Below are 20,223 nucleotides of genomic sequence, written 5' to 3' on the forward strand. Positions count from 1 at the left end.
GTCTAGCTTGTTATTGGGTATGACCCAAATTGGATCATGACGTACTAGCCACATTAATAATAATATGTGTCTTGGGCATATCGAGTCCAACACTGTGGAGAAGGGTTAGGAAGGTTGAATGGTCTCGGTATGTATAGGTTCTTGCACTGGAGAAATTTGTGGTGTGGAGATGGGTATTTCATGGGTAGTCTCAGCAGGTGGAGACAGAGGTGGTGATGATATGATGGGTTCTTAGATGGGAGATGTGGGTGGTGTTGGAATGTATGTCTCATAGATTGGCTCTGTCTCTGAGTTTAGTGGTTCCATTGTGGCCGAAGATGAGGGAATATCAGCATTAGCAGGTAGAGAGTCATTGGAGTCATTGTCTTCATTGTTCATTGTAGGGTTTGGGGAATCCGGTGGAGTGATTTTTTGAATGGTGTCAGTAACATTTGACACCATATTGGATATAAAGTCATCCTCATCCATATGGTTAGTTGCAATGTTGCTAGGACCCTCCACAGGTTCATCAACCAGGTTAGCGATCCCAATTTCTTGTCCTTTATCCCCTTCTTGATCCTTCATGTTCAGATCAAATCCTGCACCCGTGAATGCGACAATCTCATTCCTACAGGATCAATAACTAACTCATTCACTTCAGCATTATGACCCACATCTTCTACATTTTCAACTTCATAATCAATTGGTTCAGTAACAGGCTCATTTCCAGCACCATCACCTCCAACATCTGGATTGTCATCATCATTATCATCATTGTTACCTCCAACATCCTCATTTCTTCATCATCACTGTTACCTGAAGTATTAGGTACATCAATCTCTCCTAACTCCGGAACAAGTAAACATGGGAGAATATCCCAGTCTGCATTATCAGTAAATTTACTCCTTGCATCCTTCAATCTTTGACAGATATCAGGGTCTTGTAATCTGAGAACTTCTCCTGTCAGTTGCAGATTTTGCAAAGATCTATTAATGAGAATTTGGAGAAATATAGGATACATCAAAAATCGCTAATCCACCTCCTTCTCAGCATTCGAAACCAAACCATTGAAGAAAAATCTTGAGAGGTTGAATAGTTGTAGATACATAATGGCTACTATCATAGTTGCTAATTCTCTGCTCAAAAGAGTCCAAGTCCCTCTCCTTGGAGACAAGGACTGAATCACATGACGTATTAGAAATCTATAGATTAATGGAAAACTACCCTTCTGGAATTGTCCTTCCTTTACATCCCCTTGATATCCCATAGTTTCTTGAAATATTCTCATCAGTCTAGTGACAGAATATGATGGGTGTACTTCATGATTGTGATTCAAGAGCAGTGCCTCTCTGATTGTAACATCAGTGACTTTAATGTCTTGATTCAGGACTAAGGCTTCAATCCACTTTCCGTTAACATCATTTACATAGGTAGCTGAGTTCCAAAAATCAGAGATGTGATACCCATAGATGGTTGGCTCTCTGTCAAAGCAACCCTAAAGTTGGAGTTGTGTAGGAAGTTGATTATGAGCTCCAACTCCCTATTTTCATTGTCTACCTCCAACCGAGCACACATATTGTGCCTCTTCTCGATTTTTAAGGCCATCAGTTCCGTTTCGTAGTAATATTCGTACTTGCACAAACAAGTAAACGATTAGTAAGATAATCAATTAGAAACCCTAATTCCGAAATCGGTGATACGATAATCGAGTGTCGATATCTTACCAAAGTCAAAACAGAGCTAATGGCTATGTTCGAAGTATAATCGAGCAGAAATTGAGAATTCGAGTAAGCAGGGGATGCACGAGCAAGAGGTTTTTGCAATTAGGTTGAGAGAGGGAAATGAAATGTGTGAAAAAGTTTCTAAGTCCCCCTTTTATAGCTAACATTTGGTTAGTACAGTACTGTTTTTGTCGTCTATTGCAGACAGTTGTCATTTAATTCAAATTTGATGTACCTCCCTTACTCGAGCATACATCCAAAAGAACAGTTGTCTCCCACTGTACTCAAAGACAGTACAATTTATGCTCGACATACTTGTATAGTTATGATGCTCGAGACCCAGTATACCCAAGATAGTATGCTCGAATACACTTGTGCTCGATGCCTTTAGCCAAATTGTTATCAAATGCTTGAGTATTGGGTCATACTCGACAGTGTTCACATTCAATGAGTTAAGAGTGTGGGCGTGACAGGTAGTGGCTCGGGGTACTTAGCAAAATTCACTCAGTCATGTGTACTCGAGACACACTTATTACTTAACCTTACTCGACTATGTAGCATGCTCGACATTACTTAATCTACAGCATATGCTTGTGATTCAACTTCTCTTAACAGTGTTGTAGCCTATGCTCGAATGACCTAGACTACTTCAATTCGTTGTGCTCGAAGTACATTCATGCCCAAAAGCCTTAGCAGATTCTATCCTTCCTGTGTTTGTACTCGAACACTCAAGCCTAAGAGTATAAGTTACAGATTTGCTCGAACCACTTAACAAATTTATCCATCAAGTTCCTAAGCTTGAACTCACCAATCTTGGTATCTAGCACACAACTTTGCTCGAAACACTTAACATCTCGGTTGGGTCTTATTTTGTGGTTTTGGGTTTGGTTTTATTGGGTTGAGCTTTTGTATGTAAACCAAGATCTATTGATCTCAGTGGGCTTTAGTTGTGTTTGGGCCTAGTTGGTAGGATATATATAGAACTTGTGTTAACGAAATTAGGTTGTTTGTTCATTATCATTCAACGGTGTAAGTTAAAGGCTTAAGCACCCGATGCATAATATACGCGTGTTTTGAAGCTTTTTTGTGTGTTTTGCTTGTGTTCTTGGTTGCTTTATTGAATCGGCTTGGTGATTAGTTTCCGCCTAATCATCGAGTAAATTGATATCACATTGAAAGATCCGTCACGGGACTTACAATTAGTATCAGAGCCTATAGACCTATTATAGGCTCGGTTATTTGTGATATCAAGTATTTTATCATCGACTTATGGGGTATCGTTTGGTCGAAGGTTTCTGGAGCTTGAAGAAGATTGTTCTTTGTGTTGTTAGGCTGGTGAAGGTTTAATTCGGAATAGATTTTGGTGTATCTTACATTTACTTTGAATCCCATCTTTTTCGGGATTTAGGTAAATATTCAAGATTTACCATATCTTTAACTATTCGTAGTTCTCGGGTTGATTTTGAAGTTCTCGGGGAAATCTCAAGGTTCACAGTCAACATTCAAGGTTTTCAGGAGTATTTACAAGTTTTATGGTTGAATTCGTAGTTCTCGGGTTAAATTCGTCATTCTCGGGCAGTTTTCGTTGTTTTCGGGTAAATTTTATCTTTCTTGCTCAAGTTTCTGAGTTCTCGGAAGAATTTTACGGCTCTCGGTTATTTTGTTAGGTTCTCGGTTCAGAACATTATGGTTCAATCAGATGTTATTACATCTTCTAATGCCACTCTTCATCAAGAACTTGACTCCATCATGGGGACCACCACTCGTGTACCATGATTATTGAAATCTGAATGGTTTGTTGAATGGAAATTTAGAATCGCGAAGTACATGAAAGCAAAAGATGCAAAACTGTGGAGAAGCATAGTTAGAGGTCCTCAGGTTATTACCTATCAGAGAGAAGGCTCTCAAGAAGTTGAGACCAAACCAGTTGACTCATATACAGATGCTAATTTTGACATTGTGGAGCAAAATGAGAAGGCTCTAGCTACATTGACCATGGCACTTTCACCTGAAATTTCCATAGGATTTAAAGAACTGAACTCTGCCAAAGCACTCTGGAGGCCCTCGTTGAAGTATTTAAGGGAAATGAAGACATGAGGAGAACTAGGCAAGATCTCTTAAGACAACAAGTCAATATGTTCAACCATGTATTGGGAGAGTCCCTTGAGAAAGAGCTTCACCGGTTCATCTCGTTGATCACGGAGATTAGGTCAGCAAATATAAACCTAACATCTGCTAAGATCAACAACAAGCTGGCTAACTCACTGCCTTAGATGACAAGACACGAGCCCCGGTGCGTAAGCGTGAATAATGGTCGTTATTAACGGTGGAGATCGGATCTGAGCTAGGATCGAATCGTATTCACTCTTGAAAGGGGTTTTGGACGGGTGGTGTATTGGGAGAGAGCATGAATCGATTACAATGAACAATAGACTGGATGAACAAATATATGTAATCGAAACACAAATAAAGAAGTGGTATTATGATTTCATTAGTCAAAAGATTGTCATACAGAGCACTCATACATACACACATACATACAATAAAAATCAGCCACCTCCTGGAGAGCTCATCCTGGAGGCGGCGGCTCTCTCTAAGAGATAAAACCCTAGATCTCTCACAATACACTATATACTCATGCTAGAAAAATTAGCAAATACATCTGTTTATACTAGTCTAGCTTGACTTGGTCTTCAAGCCATCCACCCTTGGTTGAGACCAAAAAATATAATTATCTTTCACCCACAATAATAATAATTCGATGCGTCGGTCTAAAATATAAGTCCCAACAGTCTCCCCCTTAGACCGACGCCATCGAATTTCTTCCATGATCACCTCAAAAACTCGTTATCTTTTGTTGAAATTCTCCCCCTCACGTTAAGCTTCTCCCGTTGTTCATTTTAGATCGTTTCTCCTATATCACCTTCGGATACATTTGTATGGGCATATGAACGAGGTTTTGAACTTCGAAGATCAAATTCAAGTAACAAGGTCATCACAAAAAGAAATAAACTCAATGTGATCATCAAATAATCTTCCATTCTTCAAATCTGTTTCTTCCCTTGTAAATCATCTTCAAACCATTCCCTGAATCAAGATAGCATTCAAGTCAACCATAACCCGTTCTTGATTGTCAAGTGACTGTTTCATAGGAGGTTAAACTCTACTGATCATCCGTTCACCATGTTACTAGTGAGGACTCTATCTTCTGAACCGTACTAGGAAATCCGAAGACTCACAAACAATGAAACATCTCTAAAGAATCTTGGATTATTAATCTTGATCAACTTTTCCTTAACTTGAGACTTTTCACTTGATTTGAAGCAAGCAATTTGCAATGAAATTCAATAATTTTTACTCCCCCAATTTTGTTGCAATTGTCCTTGAAAATTGTGTCTTCAAATCAAGTATGGGTGAAACAACCTTGACCATCCTTATCAAGGTTGTTGATTCTGTAATAAACAAAACATTATGTTGGTTGACACACATAAGGGATGAAATCCGTAAGCTTGGTCAACACTTGTCCTTGTAAAGCTCTTCGATGAAGTTTGCGAAAAATTGATAAGGCTTTGATTTCCTTTTGCTTGTTGATGATTGGATAAAATTTTCCAAAATACCCCAGGTATATATCTTCCGTAAAGGTCAGCTAGGTCAAACGGTCAACGGCACCAAAAATCTCAAGTGTAATTCATTTACGAGCATGGATTCAGTCCACGAGCACACATAAGTCAAAGTCCCTTCACGAGCATACTCAGTTTTTTACTCAAGCATGCTTGAAAACACTTGTGTGTGTGTGTGTTTTTTTTTGTCTTTCATTGAACATGCTGGGGAGCTTGCTCGAGGGTTTGCTAGAAAAAACTTGTGTTTTTCTTTCATCGAGCGTGCTGGAGAGCTTGCTCGAGGGCTTGCTCGAAACCTTTCTCGAGAAAACACTTGTATTTTTCTATCGTTACTCGAGCATGCTCGAGACCATGCTCGAGACCTTGCTCGAAAATACTTAGTCTTGTTCTGTCTGTCATCGAGTATGCTCGAGACCTTGCTCGAAAATACTTAGTCTTTTTCTGTCTTTTCCTGATCATGCTCAAAAGCAAAAGTGTGCTCGAAAACACTTGTATTTTTTTCTTCCCTTTTCATGGGCATGCTCAGGAGCCAAAGTGTGCTCGAAGAAGGTTTGCTCAAGTAGAACAAAGTGTTCTCGACACCAAAAGATAGATTGTTGAGATAAACAAGGACGTGCTCGGGGTTCATGTGCTCGAATCCAAACTTGATGTGCTCGACTTTGCATGATTGAGCAATCGATAAGCTACCTTTCGAGTAAACATATCGATGCTCGAACAGCATAATCATTCCGATGTGCTCGAAAAACTTCATGAAAGTTCAGGACTTGTCCATTGTGCTCTAGCAATAGATAAGATACCTTTCGGGTAAACATATCAACGCTCGAATAGTAGAAACATTTCCTTGTGCTCGTAATACTTCATGACAATTCAGGACTTGTCCACTGTGCTCGAGAAAAATAGATAAGGTACCTTTCAAGTAAACATATCGATGCTCGAACAGCAGAAACATTTCCTTGTGCTCATAATACTTCATGACAGTCTTGTCCATTATGCTCAAGCAATAGATAAGATACCTTTGGGGTACACATATCGATGCTCGAACAACAGACCTTTCTTCTGCATCATCAATCAATGATTTTCCAATACATAACCTGTTTGAATATTCCCTCTGCATTTTCCATCTGCTGCTACGAACAATGATTAGATTGCTCCTAGTACCCGTTCATTCTTGACTTCTACATATCAGATTGTACCAGCAGCAATGTTCTTCAATATTCCCTTTACTGTTCAAGCAGCACATTCATATCAGAACGATTATCAGCCCATAAAACCCTAATTTTCAGATCAAGAACCAAGCTTCTTCATCTGAAATTAATTGTTGTAGCAATATCCCAGTCATCTCGATATCAACCATCAATCTTCAATCTATCAACAGCCGTTACAGATCTGAAAATCATCTTCAATAACAGTTTTACCCCAAACCGAGCTGAAACACTATTACATCAGATCTGGACCGATATGTCCAAAAAACATGAAATTGATGTTGAATCTCCGAATGAGTCATCAACCCAAACATCAATCCACATAAATTTTACCCAAATCATCGAAAATTTCTAAACCCTAAAAATTTTTCAACAAACCTCATCGGTTTAACGTCCATGGTGGATTCAAGAGCGAGATGAATCAGATTCAGCGGTTAGTCTGACAATTCGGCAACCCTTCTTTGATACCAACTGACAAGACCCGAGCCCCGGTGCTCAAGCGTGAATAATGGTCGTTATTAAAGGTGTAGCTCGGATCTGAGCTAGGATCGAATCGTATTCACTCTTGAAAGGTTTTTTGGACGGATGAGTGGTGAATTGGGAGAGAGCCTGAATCGATTACAATGAACAATAGACTGGATGAACAAATATATGTAATCGAAACACAAATAAAGAAGTGCTAGTATGATTTCATTAGTCAAAAGATTCTCATACAGAGCACTCAAACATACACACATACATACAATAAAGATCAGCCACCTCCAGGAGAGCTCATCGTAGAGGCGGCGGCTCTCTCTAGGAGATAAAACCCTAGATCTCACACAATACACTATACACTCATGCTAGACAAATTTGCAAATACATCTATTTATACTAGTTTAGCATGACTTGGTCTTCAAGCCATCCACCCTTGGTTGAGACCAAAAATTATTAATTATCTTTCACCTACAATAATAATAATTCGATACGTCGGTCTAAAATATAAGTCCCAACATCAGAGCTGGGATTTGAATGTGGCTGTCATTAAGAAGACCAAGGATCTGTCTAGATTAACACTTTCGGAGGTGATGGCAATTATCAAGGCCTGTGACATGGACGACAAGCAGCGACCCATCAATCATGCTAGTACCTACAACACTGCTGGTTATGGCTTTCCAGCCAATAATGCTTTAGTTTCACAAGAAAGCTTCTTCTTGTTAAAGAGTCAGCCAGCCCAACCTCAGCAACCTCAGCAGAACTTCTCTATGTTCAAATCATCACAAGGTAAAATGACTCCTCAACCTACTCCAGCTACGAATGTCTTCTTTCTAAAACAAACTCCTGCTATGAAATCACAAGTTTCTGTAACCACCTCCAGCCAATCTCACACTCAAATTCCTATTCTTTCCAAAGAGACTCAAGAGAACATAGCTTTAATGGCCGGTTTTATGAAATGCTATAATGCTTTTCTTGCTAGAGACTTGGTACAACCCGTTTTGGCGACTGAATTGGATCAGATACACCTTGATGATGTAGAAGAAATGGACATTTCATGGCAAATAGACATGGCTATTTTCAAAGCCAAGAAATTCACCAAAAGGACAGGCAGGGACAATTGGAATGTGCCTGCAAATCAGAAAGTGAGTTTCAACAAAAGTTCGTTAAGGTGCTACAATTGTCATGAAAGTACACGTTCCAGTTGGACCTCCAGCTTGATTCTGAACGTGTGCGGCTAGAGCGGCCGCCGCATGGTCGTTCAGCAGAGTTTGGAGTTCAGCTGCAGTCAAGTTGATGTTACCACGTCCGTGTCCAGCGTTTCTTCCAGCCATTTCCTAGAATCACAGTATAAAATGTTAAACATGAATTTTTCTTTCATATACAACACACCATACATGTAATAAAAATATAAGTAAGAAAGAAATAAGAAACAACATCACATCACAACCATATATTAATCTAATTAATAATTCATGATTAAAACCATTATATTCGCTACAAAGTATTTCCAATCAATCCTTAAAATCATAGAAAATAATAGTTCGGATGGAGACAACCCCTCCATCTAGGTGTTATCATCACTAGATGTCATCATCTGAGGACACTTCTGAGTGTGCCTCCTCTTCAGCCGGTTCTTCCTCCGGTTCTTCTTCAGGTTCCTCCTCGGGGTCCTCCTCAGGCTCCTCTTCGGGATCTGCCTCAGGCTCGGCCTCAGGCTCTGCCTCAGCTTCGGCTGCGTTCTGAGCAAGTTGCATTTGTAAGACATCGCAACGCTCTAGAGCTATCTCGGTTCGGGTCCTTACTAATTGGAGTTGCTCTTGCAAGTCTATCATCTCGGCTTGCATCTTTCTCATAATCTTCATCTGTTGATCACTAGCCTCTTGCATTTTCTTCATTGCCGCTGTCATGCGGGCAATTTCCTCCTTAGTCTCGGTTCCGTCTTTTAACAATCCGGAAACGTTGGCTCTCGTATAGCGCATGTAACCCACATCACACTCCAAACATGAAACAACAGCTCCGAGAACTCGCTCTACAGGTTCGGTTATGGGTGGTAGGGTGTTGGGATAAGCAGGGTGGTTCGGGTGAGGTAACGGGGGAACTTGTTCTCGATAGACCATACGTCTGATCATATTAGGGTACCAATCCCAGCTAACTTCGTTTTCGTACATGTCTCCGGATAAGCGGTACCTCTTCGGTGCGGGAGCTTCGAGTTCCGGGACTACACGGGGTGGCGATGCGGTAGGTAACTGCGGTTCCTTCCCGTGAGCATGAGTCATCGGATCAGATGATGATGATGATGGCGGCGTCGACTTTCCTAGAGATAAGCCGTGTACGCGCGCGCGTATGAGTGAAAGTGGTAAAGAGATAGGATAACAAAGACTACACAAATCTATGCAGTGCGTATCATTATAACTAATGGGTCGTCGCGGTTATAGTCTAGTATGCATGCAGCTTCTAGTTCGCTATAACCAATGGCTCTGATACCAATCTGTCACACCCTCAAAATCCACTAACGGAGTTTTACCGTCAGAGGGTGTGAACTAACAGGATCGGAATCATTAGTTATAATCAAACCATAAAACAAAGTTTCAAAACCATGAAAACGTTTACGAGTAATTAAATGCGGAAGCATAAAACCATAGAAAACAATGTTACGTCACGCATGACGACTTAAAACCCAATGATAACGGTTAAAAATAAGTTTGCATAGTTAAAAGTGTTTCAAGCAATGCATGATCCTAAACCGCGCGCCCGCCTCGGCTACCTGAGAATAACATACTAAAAGTGTCAACACAATGTTGGTGAGTTCACAAGTTTATATAAAATAAAGCGTTTAGCGTTTGCGTTCAGCGTTTTGCGTTACAGCGTTTTGCGTTACAGCGTTTTGCATTACAACGTTTTGCGTTACCAGATAGTGTTATGTCAATTATATATCTATAGGTAGCTAGCCTATAAAACAAGTATCACTAAGTGTTCGACACCGAAGCTGACTGTTTATCATTTGCCTTCCACCAGGTCTATCCCGACCATGGTATGTGTTTAGCCAAGATTACACCCACTCGACCTCCAGTCGAGTTTAGCGTTGGGTGGGGTTTGTCAAACCCAGTAGTACTACTCAACAAAGACTCGCTATTATCCAATATTAAACGGTTCGATGTGAATGAAGGACTTTAGTTATTGCGTTTGCCACTTAGTCTTTACAAGTGATATATAATCTATATTAACAAAATCTTAAATGCGTTTCGGAGTATGTTATCTCCCCCAAGTGAAAAGCGTTTAAAAAGTTTAAAAGGGGAAAGTGAAACTCACTGTTTGCGAAGTATTCCCAAAATAATTCACCAAGATGCGCGTCACAGAAAAACTCTCTCTAGCGTTCTAAAACAACAAAGAGATTTTTCTAAGTGTCGGAATATTATCGAGTCTCTAGACCCGGCACATAATACTTATGCACATAACATGTTTCGTGTTTCGTTTGTGAATCGTGTGTGACTTTAACAAATGTATTTGTGATACGTTACATGTGTAAGCAATTATTTACGTGTCATGTATTTATAAAGTACATCACTAGCAATTATTCCCCGCAAGGGCAATTTGGTCAACACATAACAATTAACTAGCCATTATTCCCTACGAGGGCAATTTGGTCGAATCATGACAATCAATTAGCAATTATTCCCCGCAAGGGCAATTTGGTCAAAACATAACAATTATATAGCACGTATCATGTTTCATGCATTTTCACAAAATTCAGCAGCTAGTTTCACCGAGACAGAAATTCTACTTGAAAGATTGTACTATCTCACCGATCATAGCATCCCAATTAATTTACCAAAAATCATCACAAAAGCATATATGTCTTAGGTTTCCAGAACATATTTTATTATATTTTTATTCCACATAAGTTTCTCACAATCATCAAATCATTACAGCAAACTCATAACAGTCAATTCATGCGCAACAGAATGTTATTTGAAATTCCCGTTAAACAAAAAATCAAATAAATGCAAGACCACTTGGGTTAGGTTCCTAACTCAATAAGTCAACTTCCAGAAGTGGAACCAACCCAATTGGTCTCGTAGTTCATGAGATGTAATATTTACAAAACAACCTAACAGCAGGTCTAACAACTCAGTTTTGCACAACGTTTTTGTAAAATCATAAAAGTTAACTTTTACATGTCCAAAAATTGCAAATTTATATTCTTTAGAAACTAGACTCAACCTAGTTTACGGTAGTATCAATAATCTTAACCAATTTTCTAATTTACACCTCGTTACAGTCAATTAATCATCAATAACACAATCTGTCCAGAAACTGTTTGCATCCAAACTCAACATATTAACTATCTACAGACCATCATTCATTCATATAACACTCTAGACTACATAATCACTATCCATGCACATAAATTACACATTACATACATGATTAGGGTTTTTGTTTGAACTCAAATCAAAGACACAAGCAATTAACATGTAACAATATCCAATCTAGTTATCAAATCATCATCAAATCAACAACAATCATATGAATTACATACAAACATAAATCGGCCTCTAGGGTTTTCAATTAACCCATTAAACATCGAAATTAAGTATAAAGGATGCATAGGGTAGTCGTTTATACCTTCCTAGCACCTTAATCTTCAATCAAAGGCTTGAAATCTTGGTTGTATGTGTGTGTATGAGTGGCGGCAGCCAAGGGAGCCAAGGGAAGAAGGTCCGATAGGGATTGTGTGGGGAGAGAAAGAATAAGTTAGGGTTTATTATTATTTATAATAATACTATGTTACACTTTGGCCCCTCCACTTCTAAGTATTACTTATCTAGCTTAAACTAACTTGTTTACATCTTGAGTTAGTGTTTATAACGATGTTATCACACAACACATAAGTCTAACACATAATTATCACATAATTACTGTTTTATAACGTTTTTCGTTTATTCACTAATTGTTTGCGTCAACTCGTTTGCGTTTCGGTGTAATTCCCGAAAGACTACACATGTATTAAGTGTTAAGCGTCATTTAAACCCTAGTTTAATGTCACACCCCGACTAGGTAGTTGCGGAAGCGTAATACGGGAATGTAACAGATAATACTGGTATCAACAACATTGTTTATAAAGAAATTCATAAACTAATTTACATCATAATACATGGGTTGGTACTAAGTTTACAAACTAGATGAGAAAGACACATAACCGGTTTACGAGCTTCTTATACAGTATTATATCAGCGTCTATTCATAGCTATTCAACTTTCTTCCTAACACCAAGCATGTAAGCAAATCATTCCACTTTTGCTTTACCTGAAAAGCATGTTAAAACGGGTCAACTACGTCTAGTTGGTGAGTTTCAAGTTTCACGAGTATCAATGAAATCAGTTCACGAGTTTGTAAAGTTTACAGTGTGAATGTATGTATGTCTGTGTATGATGCATTATACTAAGCCACAAGTGAAACCGAAACGAGCTATACTGCATGGCCTCTCCTGCCCATGCACTCCTGTTGGCATTTAACAGCCAATTTGCCCCATGTATGTACTATGTCTAACACCACATAGCAGTATGTAAATATAATGACAATGTGCAACTGGTTTTACATATGTTCCGGCTTACCCCACCGGCTCTGTCACAGTTGGGTTTTTCAAACCGATAGTACTATCCACACGCCACCGGCACGAAGTTAATCACTTGTGTTTGTGGGGACTTGTCAAGTGTTAGTACTTAGATAATCCACATCATCACACGTTTTCAAGTATATCAGTTCATGTAAACATGCTTTTCACCCCAAAAGTTCGTAAAACAGTTTAGAAAGTGGGGGTCGTGAAACTCACCTTATCGTAGTTCGCACAGAATTCACGTATCAAATAGTCAGATGTCTCGTTTATAGCCTGATTCCTATAAACGGTATCGTATTGTTATTACTAGTACAGTGTTTAAGCTAAGTCGGGCTGTATAGATAATCTGGGTATAGCTGTTAGGCCCAGAACATGACCATAGTCTTAGATTGTGACGTTGTATACTATGAAATGTTTAAAACTGGATTTGGCTCAGTTTCACCGTTTTCCGAGCCTAGCTCAGTTGATCGTTTATACGTTTCGGGATTAGGTAAGATCACATAAAACTTAAGTAAATATATTGATTGATAAAATGATTTGATTTATGAAAGAATTTTAAAGTTTCGGTGTCTGGTTTGATTGCAGGGTTCGTTTCCGTTTTTACACGGGTTTGATTATACAAAACGCGCGCAATCCACCCGAATTATCCGGAATTCTCGTAAAAAGTTCGTTTTTATTAATATCATTCAAAAATATGATCTTTGACCACTTTTGACATTTTGACATACCAGTCAGTCCGTTAAACACAAAACTGCCGGTTTCGTTAAAACAATTATAATTTAATTCTTTGATTAATCATAACTAAATATGTACTTATATATAAATTATGTAAATTTTTGTAAAAATACATTAAGACATAGAGAATTTTATAAAAATATTTTCAGAAATTTTATGATTATTTATTTATTTATAAAAATTCATTTTATAGGTTATAATCGTGTAATAAATGGCCCGTTTATATCAAACGACCTCCGAAAAATCCCATAATTTTTACCAATGGCCTCAATGTCATTACATAGCCCCTGCAAAATTTCCAGAACCGAACTCTTTTGACAAAATGCCTTTTTGTGCGTTTTTCCGCTGTTAAAATTCGGTTAAGCCATGATCGCACAAACCATACTTAGACATTTCCAATGATTCCCAAACTTTACCAGTGATCTTACCATCACATATTAAACTCCAAAACCAGGTTTCATAATTTTTCAATATGTTTAGCTATTTTTCCCAAATAAACGCTCATAAACGGGAATAAATTCACCAAATATTCTCCGTTTATCGAAAAATTACCAAATTTGAACAGGGACTCATTTATATGATCCCTAATGTCCCTGAAAATTTTCACAAGCTAACAACAAGCACGTCATAACCTAATACTAAACAGCCCCTAAACGAGTATTACGGGTTTACCTTGTCGGTTTTTGATGAATTTTGCTAGCTTAAACGACTTTCCGGGTCTCGGGTTGCAAACTCAGTATATCTACATATCATGTAACATCAAACCAAGCATAAATCATCCATGTAACAGCCTTGATAATTAGGGTTTTGGTTTTGGGTTCAAACCGAACTTTCTAACCGTAAAAACGTTGTATTCATGTTCTAATCCGCGTTTTTGACCAAAAAAGTATATGTTCCAGGTTTGTAAACATGTTTAACATCAACACATAATTTTATTTGATTTTTTAGGGTTTTTGGATGGTTAAACATGTTTAAAACTAATTAAAACATGTTTATATATTAATCATATACATCAAACTTTGTTAAAACTTTATGGAATTTGATCTCACCTTAGGGTTTGAAAGGAAGTTGAGAGCACAGGGGTTTAGAGCTGCTGGACTTGAAAGTGTGTTGTATGTTGTATTGAATGAAACAAACTTAGGATTGAAGTTATATAAAAAAAAAAGGAATGTATGGTTTGGTGGATTTCCGATCGGAACTCTTTAGAAGCCCTTAATGGGCTGTTTTGGCCCATCAAAATTATACATACAAGCCCAAACATGAAAAGCCCATTTCAAATTTAGTTCGGGTCCGGTTTTTCGCAAGAAAATTAATTCGGGTGTAAGAAATAGCGTAAAAACGAGTGTTTTTCAGCTTATTTTTGTAAAATAAGAAAAACGTACTGACTCGTTGTAAAATTCCAAAATATTTTCACGGATTGCTTAGAACATGTCATATAAGTGTTTTATAAATCTTTTTCGGCTTAACGGATGCTGCAATGCTTGTTTTGATATTAACGATTGCGTTTAAGCTTATAGCGTATCGATAAACGAAACCTTTTTCGTTTAAAGAGTTTTAAACGTACCGGGGCCTAAATATCAACATGTTAGCCTCTATAATATATATATAACTCGTATATGACCCCTCAGTATGTATACGGGTCATAATTAGTATCGGTCGGTTACTCGTTTAAGCACTACGAATTAACCGATTTATCGTTTTCTTGTTACGTAATGAATATAGTGTACCTCGTTTTGTCATGAATGTCACATTCTCCCCCCGTTAAGAAATTTCGTCCCCGAAATTTAATGTGTCATCGGTTTTCTAGGGAACAGGTGTGGGTATTTCTTTCGGAATTCGTCCTTTCGTTCCAAAGTATATTCGGGTCCTTGTTTTGAATTCCACCGAACTTTTACCAATGAAATTTTGTTGTGTCGTAACTGTTTGGTTTTCCCGTCTACAATTTCTACCGGTTCCTCTACGAAGTTGAACTTTTCGTTGATCTGAACATCTTCCAGTGGTACTATGTTCGTTTCATCAGTCAAACACTTTTTCAGATTCGATACATGAAACACGTCATGAATAGTGCTCAGTTCTAAGGGTAGTTTTAATCGGTAAGCTACGGGACCAATTTTTGCGACAATCTCAAAAGGTCCGATGTATCTCGGGGCTAGTTTACCAGTCTTTCCAAATCTTATAACACCTTTCCATGGCGATACTTTTAAGAATACCTTATCACCTATTTCAAAAGATAACGGTTTTCTGCGAATATCGGCATAACTCTTTTGTCGGTCACGGGCAGCTTTCAATTTTTGTTTAACCTGGTGGATCTTATCGGTGGTTTCCTGAATTAAATCGGATCTTGAAATTTGAGTATCACCCACTTCTGTCCAGCATAGTGGTGATCTACATTTTCGCCCGTATAGAGCTTCATAAGGTGCTGCTTGTATACTACTGTGATAACTGTTATTGTAAGAGAATTCAATGAGCGGGAGGTGTTGATCCCAATTCCCTTTGAAGTCCAGTACACAAGCACGAAGTAAATCTTCTAAGGTTTGGATGGTTCGTTCAGATTGACCATCGGTTTGGGGATGGTAAGCCGTACTTAGGTCGATTCGGGTTCCTAAGGCTTCTTGTACTGCTTGCCAGAAATGTGAAGTTAAGTGACTGTCTCGATCGGAAATAATCGAAAGAGGTACTCCATGTCGAGATACTATTTCATCGATGTAAATTTGAGCGAGTTTTTCGGTGGTGTAGTTGTTACGGATGGGAATAAAGTGTGCGGATTTGGTTAATCGGTCCACAATTACCCAAATTGCGTTGTGTCCTCTAGAGGTTTTAGGAAGGTGTGTCACAAAGTCCATGGTAATTTGTTCCCATTTCCATTGTGGGATTTCGGGTTGTTGTAACATTCCCGAAGGTTTTTGGTATTCCACCTTTACCCTTGCACATGTTGCACATTTACTTACATACACGGCTATATCCTTTTTCATACCAGGCCACCAGTAAAATTCTTTGACATCCTTATACATCTTATCAGTACCTGGATGAATAGAATATTTGGATTTGTGTGCTTCATCAAGTATCAGCTTTCGGAGTTTATGAAGTATTGGAATCCAGACCCGGTTTTTGTAATAATATACTTCATCGGTTTTCTTCTCAAAATTCTTTTCATTTCCATGTAGTTCTTCTTTTTCTAGCTGATCTGCCTTCAAGGCCTCATCTTGTGCAATGCGAACTTGTTCGGTTAGGTTACTTTGAACAATCATTCCGAGTGCTCGTACCCTTAATGGTCTGATCCTGTCTTTTCGGCTTAAAGCATCAGCTACTACGTTAGCCTTACCCGGGTGGTATTTAATCTCACAATCATAATCATTTAACAGTTCTACCCATCTCCTTTGTCTCATGTTTAGCTCTTTCTGATCGAATATGTGTTGTAGGCTTTTGTGATCAGTATAGATGGTACATTTAGTGCCATACAAGTAATGTCTCCAAATCTTCAATGCAAAGATAACTGCTCCTAATTCCAAATCATGGGTCGTATAATTCTTTTCATGCACTTTTAATTGTCGGGAAGCATATGCTATTACTTTCTTTCTTTGCATCAGTACGCATCCTAAACCTTTACGAGATGCGTCACAATATACCACCAATTCATCAGTTCCATCTGGAAGGCTTAATATTGGAGCTTCACATAACTTCTGTTTTAACACTTGGAAGGCCATTTCTTGTTCTTCTCCCCATTCATATACTCGATCTTTTTGAGTTAGGAGGGTTAGAGGTTGTGCAATACTTGAAAAGTTTTCAATAAATCTTCTATAATACCCGGCTAGTCCTAAGAATTGACGAATTTCTCTTGGTGACTTAGGTACTTGCCAATTCTTAATGGCCTCAATTTTACTTGGGTCTACTTGGATCCCTTGATGGTTCACAATGTGTCCCAAAAACTGTACTTCTTGTAGCCAAAACTCACATTTGGACAACTTTGCGTATAACTTCTCTTGCCTCAATAATTTTAAAATTTCCCGCAAATGTTGTTCGTGTTCCTCCTTACTTCTCGAATATATCAAAATGTCATCGATAAACACTATAACGAACTTGTCAAGGTAAGGTTTGCAAACCCGGTTCATAAGGTCCATAAACACCGCAGGTGCATTTGTCAACCCAAATGGCATAACCAAAAATTCATAGTGACCATACCGAGTTCGGAAGGCTGTTTTTGGTACGTCTTCTTCCTGAATTCTCACTTGATGATAACCAGATCTAAGATCAATTTTTGAAAAATACTTCGCACCTTGGAGCTGATCAAACAAGTCATCAATTCGAGGTAAGGGGTATCTATTCTTTACAGTCACTTTATTCAATTCCCGGTAATCAATACACATTCGAAAACTCCCATCCTTCTTCTTTACAAACAACACTGGTGCTCCCCACGGTGAGTAACTAGGGCGAATAAAACCCCTGTCCAGTAACTCTTGTAACTGGTTGGACAGTTCTTGCATTTCAGAAGGTGCAAGTCGATAAGGTGCCTTAGCAATGGGTGCTGCTCCCGGTATCAAGTCAATACGGAATTCAACTTGTCGGGTTGGTGGTAAACCAGGCAACTCATCGGGGAATACATCTGAATACTCGCGTACCACTGGGATGTCTTCCAATCGTTTTTCCTCGGGTTCCTTAACTGTTATATTCGCCAAGTATAATGTACAACCTTGGCGTAAATATCTCAATGCCTTAAGTTGAGATATGAGAGGCAGTACTGTACCAGATTTCTCACCTTGAACAATTATAGCCTCATAATTCGAAAGAGGTATTCTAACGGTCTTATCCTTACAGACAATTTCAGCTTTATACTTAGATAGCCAGTCCATACCGACTATAACATCGAAACTTCCCAATTCCACTGGGAGTAAATCAATAAGGAATGGGTGGTCGTTTAGGATAAGGGAACAGTCTCGGACTATTCGGTTAACAAGTATAGACTTACCGTTAGCAAGTTCTATAGTATATGGTTTTGTTAGTTCACTAACCGGCATATTTTCTAAAGGTAAGAAATTAACAGATACGAAACTTCTATCGGCGCCCGTATCAAACAAAACTGAAGCATACTGACCCGAAACTAAGAATGTACCTGTCACCACATTCGGATCTTGACGCGCTTCACCCGGTCCTAATACAAACGTGCGTCCCTTAGCTGCATTGGAGGTTGATGTTTGTGCTTGGTTCTGCCTTCTCACTGCACCCGAGTTCAAATTGGGGCAGTATCTCCGAAAGTGTTCCGTACTGCCACATTCATAGCAGGCACGGAGGTTCGTGGTAGGTGGGGTTTGCTGGTTGAGTTGTGGGCGGTTTGATTGAGGTCGAGGGAGTTGAGTTGATTGCGCTGGACGGTTAACAGTGTTGGTAGGGGTTCTACAGTTGGGGGCATAGTGTCCCGTTCTTCCACACTTTTGACAAATAATCGGTTTGCAATCACCCACATGATGAAAGTTACATCTTCTGCACTTCGGTAACGTCCCTTTATAGGCCTCTTGTTTTACATTAGAACTGGTCATGGCATAACTTCGGGTATTCGGACGAGTCCGCTTATTTTGAGGGTTTCCTTGCATTCTTGTCCCGTAATCAGTTCGTTTTAAACTTGTTGTTTCACCTGGCATTCTTATCACTCCACTTCTCATCAGATCAAAAGTAACGACACCCGTTTGAGATACAGCACTTTCTAATGTCGGGTGGGCAACTGAATTTACTATACTTCTCACAGCAGGGGTCAGTCCCCAGATATAACGTTCAATTCGTTTCGCTTCCGGTGTAACTAACCACGGAACTAAGCGGGACAGTTCGTTAAAATGATTCGTGTATCCCACATGGTCCGCTCCTTTCATTTCCAGATTCCATAACTCGTGTTCCAACCTCTGAATCTCACTTTTAGGACAAAAATGCTCTAGCATGAGGGTTTTTAATTCAGTCCATGACATACGATTAATAACATCTTGTCCCCTTATTTGGACTACCGTGTTCCACCACATCAGCGCTTGGTCTAGAAACATACTGGTAGCATATTTGACCACGCGGTTCGGTGGACACTCACTGATATTAATTACTGATTCGGTCTTTTCTATCCATTTGACCAGTCCGCTAGGTCCTTCAATACCCTTAAACTCAATCGGTTTACATGATGTAAATTGTTTGTATGAGTACTCCTGACGTGGGGGTTCTCGGTTATTATTATTGTTATTATCGGTATTGGTCTGAGTATTATCATTGTTAGTTGTGTTAGCAACCGGTACAGGGTTCGGGATATTATCAGGGTGCACAACAGGTTCTGGGTTCCCAGTGACATTCATAGTTGGGAGAGTGTTATTATTATTTATGACATTACCAGTATTCACCGGGGTAGTAACACCCGGGGCTACATTAGTGTCCGGCGGAGGTGTATTAACAGTGGCCGTGGTGGTGCTCGTAGGTTGATTAACAGTATTGTTAGCACGTATGCCTGCAGTGACTTGGGCTACAATTGTTGGTATCACTGCTTGTAGTTGACGAGCAATCATTGCGGCCACTTCCGCCTCAGACAAAGTGTTTGTTTTCTTCGGGGCCATTCTATAGAATAATCAATTATAATAATCAATATTGTTTCACTATGATCAACACAACTTTACGATATTACACCTTCACAACACATAACTATGCCAAAGAAAACACGTTTGTATTAATTATAATCATTACTGTACATATGCATCCAAAATTAGCGCATAGGCTTAACCTGATATAGGCCAGCGCTTGTATATGCGTATCAAAATTTGTCACCAAGTGACATGTAGACTTAACCCGATAAGGGCCAGTGCTTGAAATAGTACTAAACCACAAATAACTCCCAAGTCAGCCCAACATGCTGT

Source organism: Bidens hawaiensis, unplaced genomic scaffold, assembly GCF_021521415.1.
Source record: "Bidens hawaiensis isolate Kalapana, Puna unplaced genomic scaffold, B.hawaiensis_p1.1 tig00000935_1, whole genome shotgun sequence".
Taxonomy (NCBI): Eukaryota; Viridiplantae; Streptophyta; class Magnoliopsida; order Asterales; family Asteraceae; genus Bidens; species Bidens hawaiensis.